Source organism: Stomoxys calcitrans, chromosome 2 (assembly GCF_963082655.1).
Source record: "Stomoxys calcitrans chromosome 2, idStoCalc2.1, whole genome shotgun sequence".
NCBI classification, from domain to species: Eukaryota; Metazoa; Arthropoda; class Insecta; order Diptera; family Muscidae; genus Stomoxys; species Stomoxys calcitrans.
In genome coordinates, this window is record NC_081553.1 from 198,642,914 (window position 1) to 198,663,695 (window position 20,782).

The window sequence follows — 20,782 nt, forward strand, 5'->3', positions numbered from 1 at the left end:
ATAAAGATGATTTGAAATGTGTCCACATTTGTTAATATGCAAACGTATGTATATCAACTTAAACTACAAATATGTGAAGAATTCCATTAGAATTTCAATTAAAGCCTACTAGGAAGTCTTTTCCTTAGAATTTTTTCTTATGTTTACCACTTTGAAAAGTATTACAACCATACTACTGCCAATCCACTCCTACGCATAGCCATAACATTTTCCTTTCCAGTTATTTGCAATTTTGAGCAGACCTACATCAACATCAACATTGACATGACAACACATAAATAACTACCAATCTTGGACTAACCACATATTATCTGAAATTAGCCAGGCCTTTAGGGCGGAGGGTTAAAATGTATATTGTTCTTACACTTGGCCTTGAACTTTGTATGTGACAAATAATTTTCATCTGGCAAATAATTAAATGAAGATAACCTTTGAGTTGTCCTCTTCCAAAGTCAATATGTGAACTTTTGCCATATCGTTGAGCACTCTCAACTTGTTGTGGTGCCTTTGAGGCATTAATGGTCAAATACAAAATAAATTGTTAAAGTTCCATTTCCATATACATATGTATATATACTCAGCCACACACACACACATACACACAACACAGAGCAATACAAACAAAGTACTTGTTGTCATGTCGTATTGGTAAGAGGCTTATATATGCATCGCATCGCACAAGCATTTATGTTGTTTAGTATCAAAGGATATATTCCCACGCCATGGCTTGTGCAAACTTCAGTTTTTACTTTGTGTCCTGCTGTCGCTGGTTGGGCGGTAGGGCATTTCTGTCTTCTTACATGTTTTCTTTACATTTTCCTGTGTCTTTCCAAGTTGGGTGGTAGGGCATTTCTGCCTTCCTACATGTTTTCTTTACATTTTCCTGTGTCTTTCCAAGTTCTATTTACTCTCTCAGCTATAAACACTTGTAATTACATTGAAATATACACAGGAACTGAAACTCTTTTAATGTTTATATTTACTCGCAAAGTAGTCTTTTTGCGTTTACTTTGGCATTTCTATTTCTATATATGTAGGCGGCATGTGTAGGGCTAGTACCTGTGCATGTCTCTCGAGAATATATAGTACTTTGTGGCATGATCTTGTAAGGTTAAGAAACAGCTCAATTTTATTGTTTTTCAAGGAAAAGTTTTTCCTTGAAATTCGACAAGAGTTCTTTGGAAAAACAAACAAGACAAGGAAGCGTTAAAACTGATTTCCTAAAATAAAACACTTGAATATATTTTTACAAGCTTTCTGGTTGTCTAATATTTCCTGCTAGCTTGTATGAGTTGAAACAAGTAAAAAAGACATAAAGTTTGGTTGTGCCGAACTTTGGATACCCAACACCATGGATATGTTTATCATACTACATTTGTAACGGGACAATCTGGATCAAATTCGGTAAAGATGCCGAAAAATCCTATAGAAGTCACAAATTTCAGGGAAATATGTTGTTACAAGTAAAAGCGTGGTTAGTTCGACCGGGACAAATCTTATATACCCTTCACCATGGATCGCATTTGTTGAGTTCCTCTCCCGGCATCTCTTCTTAAGCAAAAAAAGAATAAAAGAAAAGATTTGCTTTGCTATTAGGGCGATATCAAGATATGGTCCGATTCGGACCATAATGTCAGCAAATTCGAATTTGCGCTCTTTAGCGGCTCAAGAAGTAATATAGAGAGATCGATTTATATGGGAGCTGTATCAGGCAATAGACCGATTCAGACCACAAAAAACACCTATGTTGATGGTCATGAGAGGATCCGTCGAATAAAATTTCTGGCAAATCGGATAATAATTGCGACCGCTAGAGGCTCAAGAAGTCAAGATCCCAGATCGGTTATGAACCGATTTGAACCTTATTTGGTACAGTTGTTAGATATCATAACAAAACACGTTGTGTAAAATTTCATTCCAATCAGATTAGAATTGCGCCCTCAAGAGGCTCAAGAAGTCAAGACCCAAGATCGGTTTATATGGCAGCTATATCAGGTTACGGACCGATTTGAACCATACTAGGCACAGTTGTTGGACATCATAAGAAAACACGTTGTGCTAAATTTCATTCCAATCGGATTAGAATTGCGCCCTCTAGAGGCTCAAGAAGTCAAGACCCAAGATTGGTTTATATGGCAGCTATATCAAAACAAAGACCGATATGGCCCATTTACAATCCCAACCGACCTACACTAATTAGAAGTATTTGTGCAAAATTGCAAGCGGCTAGCTTTACTCCTTCGTAAGTTAGCGTTCTTTCGACAGACAGACGGACGGACGGACAGACGAATGGACAGACGGACGGATAGACGAATGGACAGACGGACGGATAGACGGACGGACAGACGGACGGGCAGACGGACTGACAGACGGATGGACAGACGGACGGACAGACGGACGGACAGACGGACGGACAGACGGACGGACAGACGGACGGACAGACGGACGGACAGACGGACGAACAGACGGACGGACAGACGGACGGACAGACGGACGGACAGACGGACGGACAGACGGACGGACAGACGGACGGACAGACGGACGGACAGACGGACGGACGGACAGACGGACGGACAGACAGACAGACGGACGGACAGACGGACGGACAGACGGACGGACATGGCTAGATCGACATAAAATGTCACGACGATCAAGAATATATATACTTTATATATATATTTCGAGGAGTTACAAACAGAATGACGAAATTAGTATACCCCCATCCTATGGTGGAAGGTATAAAAACGTGCTAAATTTGGCCGGGCCGAATCTTGGATACCCACCACCATGGATTCCGCTAAAAATGTTCCCCTTTTTATTCGAATTATTTTATAGTAATCAAATAGGGAATTGATTGAGGCTTCAATGATCTCAAGAAGTCATATCGAGGTATCGGTACTTAGGGGGACCTATATCCCCATATTGATCGTATACCCCCATGGTGGGTAAAAATACGAATTTTATGGTCTTAAGATCCAGATCGACAAATACGGTACCCATGTACATCAAACTTTGTCCGATCTAGACCGTATTCGGTTCGGATAGTGGGAGTCCTGTTCAGCTCACTATTCCAAATTTCAGCGAAATCGGGTAACAAATGCAGCTGTTATATGCTAAATACCCTAAATAGGCAGATCGGTCTATATGTAACTATTGGGTTGCCCAAAAAGTAATTGCGGATTTTTTAAAAGAAAATAAATGCATTTTTAATAAAACTTAGAATGAACTTTAATCAAATATACTTTTTTTACACTTTTTTTCTAAAGCAAGCTAAAAGTAACAGCTGATAACTGACAGAAGAAAGAATGCAATTACAGAGTCACAAGCTGTGAAAAAATTTGTCAACGCCGACTATATGAAAAATCCGCAATTACTTTTTGGGCAACCCAATATATACAAATATGGTCCGATCTGGACCATATACGGTTAGGATGCCGACGGGTATAATAAACCATAGTGTTCCTAATTTCGGAAAATAAATGTGCCTGTTATGCGCTTAAGACCCTAAATCGTTAGATCGCTACATATGGCAACTATATCTAAATATGATCCGATACGGACCTTATTCGTAATGGATATGGGGGGCCTCAGTAGAACTCACTATTCCAAAATACAGCAAAATCGGGTAATAAATGCTTTAAGCCCTTAATCGGCAGATCACTCTATGCTAATGTAACCAAATATGATCCGATTTAATCCATTCAAAAACTTAAACTGCATATTGAAGATGTACAAATCTGTGCAAGATTTCAGCTTAATATGTTGATTTTTGAATGCTCTAGCGTGATAACGACTGAAGGACGGCCAGACGGACAGACATATCGTTAAATCATTTTAAAATTTTATGACGATCAGAAACTTATGTACTTTGTAAGTTTGGAAATGGATATTTCGTTGTGTTGCAAACGGAATGACTAAATGAATATACCATCTATTCTAAGGTGGTGGATATAAAAAGTTTCAGGACAAGTATTTTTATTTCTTTGTTGGCTTTTTATAGCCATGAAAATTAATGGCGGTTAACTGAGGTGAGTCAAATTACTCCATAATGGCTTAACTTTGCAGCAAACATATGTTATTTTTAATATATGGGGGTGGAGATTTGATTTTCAACCAAGAATATATAAACCTATCTCCTGTTTAGACATATTGAGCCCCTAGGAGCTGCGATTGTTGTCCAATTTGCATGATATCTTGCACCTGTAGTTTTGATATTACGTCCAATGGTCCAAATCAGTGTTTAACCTTCCCTATATACCGGTATCTCGAATAGTCAGAATTGGGTTCCCAAGATACGGCTCAGCCGAAATAAGAACTCTCTGACCTGATTCCATAACCGTAGATTTTGACTTACACAACTTGGCTAGTAGAGAGACAACTTAAGGAGATGTACCTAGGAATGAGGCCATCTATAATACATAGGGAATTCTCTGGCAAATAGTTTTATAAAAATGGTGCTTGCTAATGGTATAGCTGTTGCCGTTAGAAGAAGTCTCCTGGCACACAAGGATTAAGCAGCAGGTACAAGACAATTATGATGGTACTTATCTCCTCAGGAGAAGAGAATGTTTCATTTTGTCGGACAGGAAAGGGAACATCAAATCAAACATTTTAGATAGGGCGAATAAGAACACTTTTGCCCAATACATACGCAAAAGAGCCGTCGGAAAGTGTTGAAGGGTTTAAACCGCGTGTTTTTTGCACTATGGTCATATGGACTTCCAAATCCAAACCTGAGATTAGCAGAGACTTTGAGATGAGCAATAAAACATTCCATACCAGTTTTCGTGCAGATCGGTTGAAATAGATAGTTGCTACGTCTTTAAGTGTGAACCGGGTGATGTATAGGTTCGGTTTTGTGGAAAATCCCATTACACTCTGGACATGCTCCTAAGGGCCGGTAATACACTCGTTTTTCACAGGTGAAAACAAATGTTTTTCACGTTTACTTCGTAGAAACACTGCAAAAAATCTCAATGATAACATAATACTTTCATGAAATTGTTTTCATGAATAATCAATGTCCTACTGAAAGAAATCAGCCAGCTTTTTTGCTTCAAAATCGATTACCTAAAAAAAGTAGTCATGAAAAAAAATCGCTAAAAGCGAATATAGTACCACCCTTAAGCCCCAAATATACCTCGTCCTTTTTGAACTGCCCCAGGACCTATCGAATGTTGACAATTCGTCACCTCGAGCGACAAACCCTTATGAAAGTGATAGGTTTCTTCCATGTAAGGAGACGAGAACTGGTACCGGTCCCTATCACCAGAGGACCTTTCCCGTGACAGGTTTGGGAACTGTCCCATTTCGAGTAGGGCGGTAATCGGTTTGTTGTGCTCTCTGAATACTAAAAAGATCTGGATCTGGAGTCTCGACTTCTTGAGCCTCTACAGGGTGCAATTCCTATCCGATTTGGCTGAAATAATGCATGACGTGTTTTGTTATGACTTCTAACAACTGTGTCAAATACGATTCAAATCGGTTCACAACCTGATATAGCTGCCATATAAAACGATATGGGATCTTGACATCTTGAGCCACTAGAGGGCGCAATTCTTCTTCGATTTGGCTGAAATTTTGCACGACGTATTGCGCTATAACTTCCAACAACTGTACCAAGTATGTTTCGAATCGGCCCATAACCTGATATAGTTGTTACATAAATCGATCTAGGAAATTGACTTCTTGAGCCTCTAGAGGGCGTAATTCTTATTCCATTTGGCTGGGATCTTGACTTCTAGAGGTCGCAATTATTATCCGATTTGCCTGAAATTTTGTACAACGGATCCTCTCATGACCATTTCAATACACGTGGTCTGTCTGAATCGGTCTATAGTCTGATGCTGCTCCCATATAAATCGATCTCTCTATTTTACGTCTTGAGCCCCCAAAGGGCGCAATTATTATTCGAATTGGCTGACATTTTACACAGGTCTCCAACATATAAATGAATTGTGGTCCGTACCGGACCATATCGTGATATCGCTCTAATAGCAGAGCAAATCTTTTCTTTTATCCTTTTTTCCCTAAGAAAAGATGCCGGGAAAAGCACTCTACAAATGCAAATCCATGGTGGAGGGTATATAAGATTCGGCCCGGCCGAACTTAGCACGCTTTTACTTGTTTCTTCCTTTTTTCATGCCCCCTCCTATTGATAATCAAATTTATTTTTCTAGACTTCAACTGATCATTTTGCGTACAATTCATCTTTCAACAATATCAATTGTTTTGATTTATTTTCATTGAACAAATCAAACAACATTCAAGCTAATCGCCTCAATGTCTATACACACACAAAAAAAATGTCAAGATCGCACGCGATCTAAGTTTTGCAATAAAAACAAAAAATTATATCAGACAATGACCCAATTTCCGATAAAGAACAAAAAAAAAATCAAAATCAAACCAACCAAATGGTGAATCTCAAATAAGATATTTTTTTTCTTTCTTCCACAATTTTCGATGATTTTATTAGAAATTATTTGTGTGGCAATTAATAAATAAAGAAGCAAAACAAAAAAAAAAGGCAATAAATGCCATTGCTCTTGTGGTATTTTATGGAAAACAAATTTTGAATTTGTAAATTTGCGAGGGGGAAAAAGATTCATAAAAAAATAAATCAACGGCAACAAAATCATATGTGAGGCAAATAATCTCCAAAATATCCTCGGGGGAAGGAGACACTTTTGCTTTTCTGCTAGATAGTGGCAACAAAGAACCACAATAAAATACTTGCTCTGAGCAAAACACATGTTTAGACAAAAGTTTTGTTGCAAAAAAAAAAAAAAAAAATTATATGTATAGATGTTTTTCTACACATGTCGTGCCGCTTTAATGGCTTCATTTGCCATAGGTTGAAGCATTTATGCGTGCATTTTTAAACATTTAGACCAACTGTTTATTCTGGGTAAATTTTTATACCCTTCACTATAGGATGGGGGTATATTAATAATTTCATCATTCTGTTTGTAACACCTCGAAATATGTGTCTGAGACCCCATAAAGTACATATATCCTTGATCGCCATGTCATTTTAAGTCGATCTGGCCTTTTCCGTCCGTCTGTCCGTCCGTCTGTCTGTCTGTCGAAAGCACACTAGCTTTCGAAAGAGTAAAGCAAGCCGCTTGAAATTTTGCAGAAATACTTTTCTTTAGTGTAGGTCGGATGGGATTGTAATTGGGCTAAATCGGTCCATGTTTTGATATAGCTGCCATATAAACCGATCTGAGATCTTGACTTCTCACCCTCTCACACTGCCCAGAAATAAACAATGGAACCATTTCTTGAAATTGGGGATACCTATAGTAATTTAAAACCATATTCAATCTTGACGGAGCTGGAAACTTAAACCGCAAAAAAAATTATTAATAATTTTCCAACTGAAAGACATATTATTGCAGGCTGATTCGTTGGTGGACGGCATGGTAACAAGAGCGGAAACAACGGAGAACATTTTGAGGCTTTTAATGAAAACGCTTTTTATACCCTCCACCATAAGATGGGGGGTATACTAATTTCGTCATTCTGTTTGTAACTACTCGAAATATTCGTCTGAGACCCCATAATGTATATATATTCTTGATCGTCGTGAAATTTTATGTCGATCTAGCCATGTCCGTCCGTCTGTCCGTCCGTCCGTCCGTCCGTCTGTCTGTCGAAAGCACGCTAACTTCCGAAGGAGTAAAGCTAGGCGCTTGAAATTTTGCACAAATACTTCTTATTAGTGTAGGTCGGTTGGTATTGTAAATGGGCCATATCGGTCCATGTTTTGATATAGCTGCCATATAAACCGATCTTGGGTCTTGACTTCTTGAGCCTCTAGAGTGCGCAATTCTTATCCGATTGGAATGAAATTTTGCACGACGTGTTTTGTTATGACATCCAATAACTGTGCCAAGTATGGTTCAAATCGGTCCATAACCTGATATAGCTGTCATATAAACCGATCTTGGGTCTTGACTTCTTGAGCCTCTAGAGGGCGCAATTCTTATCCAATTTGAATGAATTTTGGCACGTAGTATTTTGTTATGATATCCAATAACTGTGCCAAGTATGGTTCAAATCGGTCCATAACCTGATATAGCTGTCATATAAACCGATCTTGGGTCTTGACTTCTTGAGCCTCTAGAGGGCGCAATTCTCATCCAATTTGAATGAATTTTGGCACGTAGTATTTTGTTATGATATCCAACAACTGTGCCAAATATGGTTCAAATCGGATCATAACCTGATATAGCTGCCATATAAACCAATCTGGGATCTTGACTTCTTGAGCCTCTAGAGGTCGCAATTATTATCCGATTTGCCTGAAATTTTGTACGACGGATTCTCTCATGACCATTAATATACGTGTTTATTATGGTCTGAATCGGTTTATAGCCTGATATAGCTCCCATATAAATCGCTCTCTATTTTACTTCTTTAGCCCACAAAGGGCGCAATTCTTATTCGAATTGGCTGACATTTTACACAGGTCTCCAACATATAATTTAATTGTGGTCCAAACCGGACCATATCTTGATATCGCTCTATTAGCAGAGCAAATCTTTTCTTATATCCTTTTTTTGCCTAAGAAGAGATGCCGGGAAAAGAACTCGACATATGCGATCCATGGTGGAGGGTGTATAAGATTCGGCCCGGCCGAACTTAGCACGCTTTTACTTGTTTCACATAATATGACGCACAATGGCGAAAAAATTGGAAATAAGTCAAAATTTTTATACCTACCACCGAAGGATGGGGGTATATTCATTTTGTCATTCCTTTGGCAACACATCGAAATATCAATTTCCGACCCTATAAAGTATATATATTCTTGATCAGTGTAAAAATCTAAGACGATCTAGACATGTCCGTCGGTCTGTCTGTTGAAATCACGCTACAGTCTTTAAAAATAGAGATATTGAGCTGAAATTTTGCACAGATTCTTTTTTTGTCCATAAGCAGGTTAAGTTCGAAGATGGGCTATATCGGACTATATCTTGATATAGCCCCCATATAGACCGATCTGCCGATTTAGGGTCTTAGGCCCATAAACCCCACACTTATTATCCGATTTTGCTGAACTTTGGGACGGGGAGTTGTGTTAGGCCCTTCGAAATCCTTTTTCAATTTAGCTTAGATCGGTCCAGATTTGGATATAGCTGCCATATAGACCGATCCTCCGATTTAGGGTCTAAGGCCTATAAAAGCCACATTTATTATCCGATTTAGCTGAAATTTGGGACAGTGAGTCGGAGGATCGGTCTATATGGCAGGCTCTTCGCCTTCCTTCATTAATTTGGCCCAGATCGGTCCAGATTTGGATATACCTGCCGTATTGACCGATCCTTCGATTTATGGTCTTAGGCACATAAAAGCCACATTTACTATCCGATTTTGCTGAAATTTGGGACAGTGCTTTGTGTTAGGCTCTTCGACATTTTTATGAAATTTGGCCCAAATCGGTCCAGATTTTGATATAGCTGCCATGTAGACCGATATCTCGATTTAAAGTCTTTGCCCCATAAAAAGCGCATTTATAATCCGATTTCACTGAAATTTGACACAGTGATTTATGTTTGGCTTTTCGACATCCGTGTCGTATATGGTTCAGATCGGTTTATTTTTAGATACAGCTACTGCACTTATTAGTATTTGGTCCAAATCGCAACATATTTCGATATAACTGATATGGGACATAAGGTATGAAATTTTTACCGAATTTTGATGAAAGATGGTTTATATATATACCCGAGGTGGTGGGTATCCAAAGTTCGGCTCAACCGTTCTTAACGCCTTTTTACTTGTTTTATCTATTTAAATGAGTGGTAAAAACAATTTTCCTTCCTAAATCATGCAAATCGGTTCAGTAGATCAAAACTTATAGCCTTTAGAAGATTGGAGAAGTCGAAAGTGGAGAACTTAGACACCATGTATATCACCCTTTATTAAAAACATAAACCAACGCCATTTTTCTGAAAGCCTATATTTTCCTCCACAAATGTCTTGAACATTTTTTACCGCTCTTGGGCTTATTTCAAATTTTTTCCCAGTTTGAACCACTGTGTGACGACGCTCATGTCCGGAATCTAGGAACAATGAGATTGTTCGAAGGCTCATTGTTACGGGATTTATGGTAAAGGAAATCTTGAAGAGCTTCGGACCGCCAGGATGAACTGGCGCCCCATGCGGTCGTAATATTGGGTTGCCCAAAAAGTAATTGCGGATAGAATGAACTTTAGTCAAATATACTCTTTTTAAACTTTTTTTCTAAAGCAAGCTAAAAGTCACAGCTGATAAATGACAGAAGAAAGAATGCTATTACAGAGTCACAAGCTGTGAAAAAAATTGTCAACGCCGACTATATGAAAAATCCGCAATTACTTTTTGGGCAACCCAATATCATGCCTAGGAATTGCATATGTTTCGATTGACTGGCAGGAGCTAAGGGTGGTGTTAAACGTATACCCAGGCCCGGCAATGACCCAAAGGCCTATAAACCTTAAGTCCTTTCTTCTCAAAACAATGGAACGCACAGAGTATGCCTAAAGATGGGCGATGTGTAAATACCCAAAAGGTATTTACCCGGTAAATTGGGTAAATACCCGGATATTTACCATATATAACCAAATGCTCTTAGAGCGCACAACAAGCCGACTACTGGCTTAGGTGTGTGTCCGTAGTGGCATGGGGGGGGGGTTAATATCTGTACTCTTTTTTCAACCTAACATAACCTAACCTACCCAATTGCGGAGTATTTATAATTTTGCAGAGTTTTTTGGGTAAAATAACATTTTCCAAACAATATTTGATGATTTAGTGTTATCCTGTATATAATACTGACCTTCTAATACCATAAAATCGTATTTTTGTACTATGCCATGCAAAACTTCTCTCCAAAGATGTGTCGCACTGCGGCACGTCGTTCGGACTCGGCTATAAAAAGGAGGCCCCTTATCATTTAGCTTAAACTTGAATCGGACTGCACTCATTGATATGTGAGAAGTTTGCCCCTGTTCTTTAGTGGAATGTTCATGGGCGGCAACATTTGCATTTGCCCTAGTGGGCGTGGTCCTCATCGCTCCGCCTATGCCAAGGTAACATGTTCTCTGAAACTGTTGTACGGTCCTTATGTTGCGCCTTTTCTCCATAGCAGTCCATCAAACTACTGAGGCGTAAGTAATTATGCTCTTCTCACGCTCCTGTAGAGCCAATGGATTATCCTCGGATTTAGCCCCCATTTCGGGCCTACGACCCATCTACATAGTGTCCAACATCTGTGAGACTTCTCAATACGCTCCTAAATGTGACACTTCCAATTCGGTTTCCTGTCCAAGATCACACCTAAGTATTTGACCTTGTCAGATAGCGAAATCGTTTCGTTGAGGAAACGTGGTGTGTTAAATTGGCCCAACTTCGTCTTCCTCGTGAACAGGCAGATTTCGGTCTTCTATGAGTTAGATTAAAACCTCTGGTTCTAGCCCAGTCATATGCCATATGTAAGACCCTTTCGGACCTTCTGCATAGCTGGTTTGGACTCTTACCAATAAGAAGTACTAAAACATCCTCTACAGAGCAGACGAGTTCAAATCCCTCCTCAGTCAGCATCCGTAATAGGTCATTTATGGTGGTCACCAATAGGAATGGCGATAAGATGCCCCCATGTGGTGTGCCCTGTGCCACTTTCTCCCTTATTTTTATGCCATGGGACACACAAATTTATCCAACTGTTCCTTAGCATATGAGTTATCCAGATTGGATCAGCATGTCACTCCGCACATTGTTAAAAGCCTCCCCCGAGATGTCAATGCATACCGCCATTGTTTATGTTTTGGCATCGAAAGATTCTACTATTTTATACACAACCTCGTGCAGGGCAGTCTCCACCGACATTCTCTTGACATATGCATGATGTTTGTATTTGAGCAGTTCGCTGGATGTCTTACTCTTTATCATGGTGTCCACAATACTTGCTATGGTTTTGAGTAGAAAGGACGTAAGGCTTATAGGCCTGTAGGCCTTTGATGTCGCATAACATGCCTTGTCGGGCTTGGGTATAAATATCACCCCTGCCTCCTGCCAGGATTTCGGAGTATATATAATATTGGGTTGCCCAAAAAGTAATTGCGGATTTTTTAAAAGAATGTAAATGCATTTTTACGCTTAGAATGAACTTTAATCAAATATACTTTTTTTACACTTTTTTTTAAAGCAAGCTAAAAGTAACAGCTGATAACTGACAGAAGAAAGAATGCAATTACAGAGTCACAAGCTGTGAAAAATTTTGTCAACGCCGACTATATGAAAAATCCGCAATTACTTTTTGGGCAACCCAATATATGCAAGTTCCAGGCACGCTGTGAAAGTATTGGCCAGATGGGGCTCCAGATAGTCTGCCTCCTTCTGTAGCAACGCCGGAAATTTTCCATCAGTTCCGGGTTACATAAATGGTTTGAAGCTCCTCAAGTATTCCTTCACGATAAATTCCGTAATTATAGACCTTCGATCAACATCATTGTTCCAAGAGTAGTGTTGTAATAGGAGTAGTTTTTATTGATATTTGCTTTAAGTCTTTTAATGTTATAATCAGGTGTAAAGACATGGTCGGAAACCGATGTCACATACAAGCAGTTCGGTCCAAAAAAACAATATTGAAAAGGTCCGAAGCAATGAAGTAATTCATGCACCGCTTAAGAACATCAAAACACTTGGATGCTTTTTTTGACACTTCAAATACATGCTTTGACCAATATGGCTTACATATCTGTTAAGTGTTTTTGGCACCAATCGATCCACTCAAGTCTGATATGGCTGAGGGATCCTTGATCGTCCGTTAAGTTTACTCTTGGTTGCTCTCTACTGATCTTAAATCATCATCCAAACTACCATTGAATCCTTTTACATTCAATCTCCTTCCGCAACAAACTTACCGTCGAAGGTTTGCATTTTTCCCAAAAAAGAAATTTTGCCCCAAAAGCTTTTATAGTTATTGGACACCCCAGGCCCAAATTTTGAATTATATTCCATCTTTGGCCTGATGGTAGTATGAATATTGAGAAGGCCAGAGGAAGTGAATAAATTATTGCACCGCTTAAAAAAGCCCAAACACTTGAAAGCTTCTTTCTACACTTCAAATACATAGTTTGACCAATATGGTTAACATATCTGTTTGGTGGATTAAGTAAAAATTCGCATCAATCGATAGAGGAGTGTATATATCTGGAAGATAGCACAAAATGTGGGAAACCTTCGTCGCCCGTTAAGATTACTCTTGAGTTTTGAGAGCTCTTTACCTTTCTGGGGTGTCGCTCCACTGACCTAAAATCCTTATATTCCTAAATACTCAACTTTCCCCTTAGTTAACATTTTTGTCTTAGAGAGTTTGTATTTTTCTTAAAAAAAAACTACTGCTCCTAAAGCTTTTATTGGACACCCCAGGGCCATATATTTATGGGGTGGAAATTTGTGTCAAATCCTTTTTAGCAAATGTCCTTCTCACTTGCTCCATTTCGCACTAAACTGTTTTAGTTGGAAAAGTTGTTAGCATCATTGCACACCTGCCAACAAAAACAATCGCTTTATGAAGTTCTTAAAGCTTCTTTTATTCGTTTAGTCATTGATTGCGTTTCATATGTCTGTGCGAACAAACAAACAAACTAACGAAACTAAAGCAACAAAACAAAAACTCATCAAGGATCGTTTGAATCACTCATGTGTGCTGTTGACGATTGTATTCGAAACGAATTCCTATGCCTTGTCAAACTCTTTCATGCTGCCATAGCCCATAGAGCAGGCAAAATAGTCACTACGCATGACACTGTCATAAATGGCTTTCAAAGTCAATTTCATAGTCACCTGGCATTGTTGCCTTTAACTATGACTTTGCATTGCATCTGCACCTGTCACAGTGGCATTTCACTTTTTCCTATGAATGTCCAAGAGTGGATTTTGCAACAATTTCCAATTTGATTGCCATCAATATGTTGGTTGATAAAAGGTTTTAGACTCTTTAGGAATTGGAATTTCCTAACCTCGCAACGATACCGTTTCAATATACACCACATATATGATCCATAGTAGGGCACAAACGAAAGTAGATTAAGGGAAAATGACCCTTTGGAATTTTGAATGGATTAAAAAGAGTTTTACTTTGCCCATACAAAGGTCAATATTGAGAAACCTTCATTCTGTTATCCATATTGAATGAATTTTGACACTGCAGTATCATATTAAAAAATCTATTTTTTTTTTATCAATAAATGTATCTTTAATAAAGTCCCCCTTTTTCCCCCCCATCACCTCACTATATTATAGAAAATCTGCCATTTTGTTAACATCTCTAATAAAATCTTATTAGACATGAAGTTATTAAAAAATAACGATGTCATATTCGTATATGCCGCCCTACATGCCCATAACATAAAAGTGCCATTTAACCTTTTCTCCTATGACGGCAAGCATAGTAGAAAGACGATGGCTGCCATACCATCATCTAGCATGGCAGGCAACAAATATGACTGCCATTCATTCACACTTGCCATCATGAAAATGTAATGATGTGTCGAGTGATTCCAATGCCGATATCCTCGAATACTGCGACACATTTCAATATCCCACCCAAAAGCGGAGATCATGACAAAATGAATGAAGCGAAACATACACCATGACATTGGGTTAGATGAAAATTGTGGTTTTTGATGCGGCTTAAGTATACACAGAGAGAAAAATATGAAAATGGCTATGACATTTTTTTCCAAAGAAAAAATTTCAATGAAATTTCTTAGAAAATTTGTGCAGAGGTAAATTTCTTAAGAATGTGGTCTTTAGGTACAATTTCTTAGAAATTCTGTTTTTAGGTAAAATTTCTTAGAAATTCTGTTAATAGGTAAATTTTCTTACAAATTTTGTCTTTAGGTAAAAATTCGTAAAAATTTTTTGTTTTTATAAAATTTCTTAAAAAAAATTTTTAGGAACATTTTTTTTAAATTTTTTCTTTAGGCAAAATTTCTTAGAAATATTATCTTAGGTAAAATTTTGAACAAATTCAATCAAACGGAAAGAAAATTGTTGTTCAAGTAAAAATGTTTTCGAAATTTTGCCTTAAAGGAACATTGCCCACAAACATTGGTTAAAAAAATGCCTAAAAGATTTTCTTTAGGGAAAATTTCCTGCACATTTTGTCTTTGGGGGAAATTTTTTAAAAATCTTGTCTTTGAACGAAATTTCCTAAAAATGTTGTCTTAGAGGGAAATTTCCTAGAAATTATACCCTTGAGGAAAATGTTAGAAATTTGTCTTTTGAGGGTAATTTCCAAGAAATTTTATCAATGAGAAAAATTTTCTAAAAAAATGGTCTTGAGGAAAATTTTCTAGAATTTTTGTCCTTGAGGAAAATTTCCTAGAATTTTTGTCCTTGAGGAAAATTTCTTGGAAATTGTGTGTTAGATGGAAATTTCCTAGAAATTTTATCTTTGAGGAAAATTATATTATCTAGAAATTTTGTCTTTAAGGGAAATTTTCTACACATGTTGACTTTAGGGAAAATTTTCAGAAATTTTGTCTTTGAGAGAAACTTTCTAGAAATTTTGTCATTAGGGAAAATTTCATACTAATTGCTAAATTTTCCATGAACATTCCATTAAGGAACAGGGGAAAACTTCCAATATATCTGTGAGTGCTTTCCTGTGCAAGTTTATGATTTGGGGCCTTCTTTTTTATACCGAACTAGATGGACAGAGCCCGCTCCACTGCTCCTTCTTTTACTTTATATGGAACAAAATTTTCTTAGGAATATTAATTTTCGACGATTAAAGAGCTTTTAGTGAAAAACCATGCTACGAAAATAGTATATCGCTTGACAAACAGTTTAACAATATAAGTTCCTTTATGTGAATCCCATATGATCTTTATTGGTCCACGAATCTAAGTTTAGATGAAAGGTGTACTCCATGATGTCTGATTTAGGGGTGTTTTCGGGTGTGAGGTAGTCCCCCAGACACTTGGCCCTAAAAATAAAATCAAAAATATCCAATTCGTATTCTACTCCCAAATACCTTTATTTGAGACCTAAATATATTGCGATGGTCAGCAAAAAATTGCTGTTTGTGTGTTATTTTGGGAAAGGGGTAGACCCCCAGAAAATTGGCCCCGAAAATGGGTATCAATTCTTGCTCTGCCCCCCAATACCTTTCATTTAAGCCCCACATTGACATGGTCGGTAAATATGCCCGATTTAGAGGTGTTTTGAGGAGTGGGGTGGTCCCCCAAACACTAAGCCCTGAAAATATATCAGCAACGTGCTCTATTCTCATATATTTGAACCCCATATTGCCATTGGCCTGAAAATTGGATATAAAATTAGCTTTCTAATTTAAAATACCATTCAATTAAACTCCTTAATGAAAAAGACAGCAAATATATCCGGTTTGGGGTATGGGCGCTAAAAACTATGAATATAGAGCTCCACTGTCTTGAAGTCCCAAATTGTCTTGGTGAGCAAATACGTCCTACTTGGGGGTTGTTATAGTGGTGGGACGTCCCCTAGTCAGTTGGTCCCGAATGTTGATGTCAGATGCATGGTCTACTCCCAAATACCCTTCATTTGAGCTCAATTTTTCCATAGTCGGCAAGCATGACTGGTTTGGGGGGTGTTTTGGGAGATGGGCAAGTCACTGAGTGGCCGCCCATCTCCCAAAGTGAAAATATATATCAGATTCATCATCTACTCTAAAATACCTCTTATTTGAGCCTCATATTGCAAAGGTCAGCAAATACTTCCTATTTGGGTGGTGTTATGGGGATGGGGTGGCCTATAAACACTTTTTCCCGAATATTGATATCAGATTCTTGCTTTACTCACAAATATTTATAATTTGAGCCCCATATTGCTATGGTCGTAAATTTGTCAGCTTTGGGGGATGTTTTTGGAGAGGTGGCCCCCAAAACCCTTGGTTCCATATTTGGATATCAGATTCGTATTCTACACTCAAGTAACTTTTATTTAAGCCCCATATTCCCATGGTCAGTATATAAGTCGTGTGTGCGTGGTGTTTTGGGGAAGGGGTGGACCCCCAGAAACGTGGTCCCACATTTGGATATTAGATTCGTATTCTACTCGCAAGTACCTTTCATTTGAGTCCCATATTGCCATGGTCGGTAAATATGTCCGATTTAGGGGTGTTTTTGGGGTAGGGGTGATCCCCCTAACAATTGGTCCGATAATTGGATATCAGATACGTTTTCTTATCCTAAAAACCTTACATTTGAGTCCGATTTTGTCGTGATTGGTCTAAATATATGTTTGGTAGGTTTTAGGGTGGGTAGGGACCCCTAGGTACCCCATCCGAAATTTGGACACCAAATTTTTATTTTAAGGGTACTATATGAGAGCACACAAAAGTTCGCTTAAATCGCACCACCCATCTCCGAGATCTGGCGTTTCTGAAAATTAGGGTAAGGGGAGGGTCCGACTGTCGAGGGTGATTTTTGTGTTCAGAAAAACGTTCTCCAGAGATTTAATCGCTGCCTGGCTGTCTGAGAAGATATTTATGCCAATCGTCGTTATGACATTATATCATAGCCATCACTTCTTTGATTATAAGATCTCCGTTTGATACATGCTGCAGTGGTCGGGTAACCTTTTCGACATGGCCAGTACTAGATCATTAGAGTACACCCCAAAGCCCACCTGGTCGACTTGGAATTTGGAACCATCCGTAGAGAAGTCTATGTTATTTCTATTACCAAGGATATCGTAGTTCCAATCGGTTATATCAGGAATAGTGGTACAGTACTTTTTATCAATAAGCAGCTCAGTTAGGGTGTAATCCATAAGGACTGAGCTTAGCCGCCACTCCCTAAATACCTAGTTTCTAGGAAGTTTTCCCTAAAGACAATCAAAATCAAACTCTCTCTAAAGACAATATTTCCTTGAAATTTTCTTTCCTTTTTTTATGGTGTACTCACCACAAATTGTATCCAATGGCTAGCAATATTGGTTTTCCTTCACCTACGAGTTGTGGTTGAATATCATCGTAACCCTTCCCCTTAAATGGCAAAATTTACTTTGGCCATACCCATAAATTGTGGCTTTCTTGGTAATGAGTGTTAACCTAATTTATTTTAATATGGACATTAATGTCTACAGACATACTTTGTTGTCCAATGGTGTCGAGCGGCGGCGAGTTAATTGAAAGCGGCAGCAGTATTATTTTATAAAAACTCCCAAAATAAGGGGTAAGCAGCTGTCAAATTTAAATTTATAGGTAACAACCATTTGACGTTATCAGGCACAAACAACAACACACAAACTGCAAAATCATTTTAAGCCTCTTAAGTTTATGAAACTTATTTGAATGATTTATTGTCGAGACAATGGGGTCTAGGGCTTAGTCATAATAATCGAACATTTGTGGCATTTTGGTTTGTTTAATGAATTTTCGAGATGGATTCGCAAAAATTCTAAGAAATTTTGGAGGTGTTTGGATTTTCATTTAATTGGGTTAATTTTAGAATGGGAAAATTATTTATGGCGAACATCAATCACAGTTATCATATTTGCAAGTTATTTTTAGATTTGTAGTTTAATTATAAACCTAATTTGCTAAAAATAAATCGGTGAAATTGTTTTGCCCATTCTAATAAACATTCCACGAGGAATTGCGTTGGGGAGGTTTTGTCAATGACTTTTAAGGTGAGAAAATAGATATATCTAGGGATTACACTCGTTGATGTCCTAACAAGACACCAAGAGCAAAATTTCCGTCAAATCCTGTAATGTCCAAGAAGGAAAGTATGCAAAAGTTGTATTAAATTGAGGCACCCTAGAGCTAATATATAGAGAGGACTACGGGAGCCATTGAAGAGCTAGCATCACTCGGGCGGGGGGATTTGGCCCTTCCATATAAAACTCTTTTCCCATTACATCAAATTGTTGTAGACTTCCTTTTTTGTATCTTTAAAAAGGGTGTAGTGCTTATTGACATTTGTCTCAAATCTTTAGATATCAAAGTGGGTGGAAAACATTAGCCGGAAGTCGATTCCACATACGAACGGTTAAGACGAAATAAGAATTCTCTCTATAATGCACTGTGCCGTTCGGTGGCCAATCAATTACAAACGAGTGTGAGTTCCTGGAATGTCTAGTATCCCTGACATACATCCTTACATCAGGAATAAGATGACGAATATCAGACAAAACACACATCGTGAAAGTACCGATATAAAAGCGCCAAACAAACAAGCGCCACATTGCGTCGGTGATGAAGGGAGACAATAGAGTTGGATACCCCACGGTCCCCAATCAAAGCCATCGATAATCTTTGTACACGGGCCAGTAGCTCCAATGATGATTTTGAAGCTTCAGCCCATACATGTGAGTTGTACTCAATTTTCGGCCTTATGAAAGTGGTGTAGATTTTAAGAAGATCAGACGGAGTGAAGTTATTTTTACACCGTTTAAGAAAGCCTAAACACTTGAATGCTTCTTTCGACACTTCAAATACATGTTTAGCCCAACGGACATCACTTTGTATTTTCATGCCCAGAACATCAAGTGCAACCTTCCAAAGCGCCGGGAAGACTCCCGCACGGTAGACAAGGTCGAAAAGGTTTCGTAATGGACGAGCCAGCGTCGAAGAACACTTGCGTAAGACAAGTGTAGATATTCTATTCGGGCCCGGGTATTTATTTACATCTGGATTCTCAAGAACCCTTTTAACTCCACGAGTTCGAAAAAATATTTGGGGCATGACGCCAGATACATTTTCGATTGAGGGGAGTGGTTGATTGCTATCCGGCAGGGAAGAGTTCCCAACAGGTTAGCCATATCAACCGGGTCAGTGAACGTTTGATCATCCTTAACAAGAGTTGGAATATATGAAGAACTACCCTTTACTCTTTTCACCAACGACCAAAAGCTCTTACTTCCTCGTGTAAAAGCAAGAACCTTAGCACCTAGACGCTGTTCGTAAAGAAATATGGGTCTAAGACCCCATAAAGATTATATATTCTTGATCGCCATGACATTTTAAGTCGATATAGCCATGTCCGTCCGTCCGTCTGTCTGTCGAAAGCACTCTAACTTTCCTAGGAGTAAAGCTAGGCGCTTTAAATTTTGCACAAATATTTTTTATTAGTGCAGGTCGGTTGGGATTGTAAATGGGCCACATCCATGTTTTGATATAGCTGTCATATAACCGATATTGGATCTTGAGTTCTTGAGCAGCTAGAGGGTGCAACAAGCAGGAGGTGTTTTGTTATGTCTTTCAAGAACGGTGCTTAGTATGGCGCAAATCGGATCTTGAATTCTTCAGCTTTTAGAGAGCGCAATTCTTATCCGATTTGGCTGTAATTTTTAACGTGATGTTCTGATATCACTTCCAACGAATGTGCTAAGTATGGTTTATATGGAGTTACAGCATAACAGTTCTTATTCATTATTCTTTGTTTGCCTAAAAAGACATACCGCGCAAAGAACTCGACATATGCAGTCTACGGTGGAGGGTATATAAGATTCGCCCTGGACGAACTTAGCACGCTCTTACTTATTTATATTAATTATGTTTTTTTGTAGTCCACCGCACATCCTTTTAACTTACTATGATGGCTTCTGCTAATTTTATTGATGATATTATCAGTGATGATTCTTACATTCAGCACTTTTGCTCGAAACAGCATTTCTTTAATTCTCAGTCCTTAAAACCTTGACACTCTTCAACTAAATTTGATGAGATAAATAATTTTTTAAGCAGTTTTCAACTTAATATTGTAGGTATTTCTGAAACATGGCTCAAGCCTTA

The 20,782-nt window shown here is 38.3% G+C and overlaps 1 long non-coding RNA gene across 1 annotated transcript in view; it reads left to right on the plus strand.

The window, feature by feature from the left end:
- The window catches only part of LOC131995046 (uncharacterized), a 124,815-nt gene that overhangs the window by 45,029 nt on the left and 59,004 nt on the right, over window positions 1–20,782 (plus strand). The window lies entirely within an intron of this gene.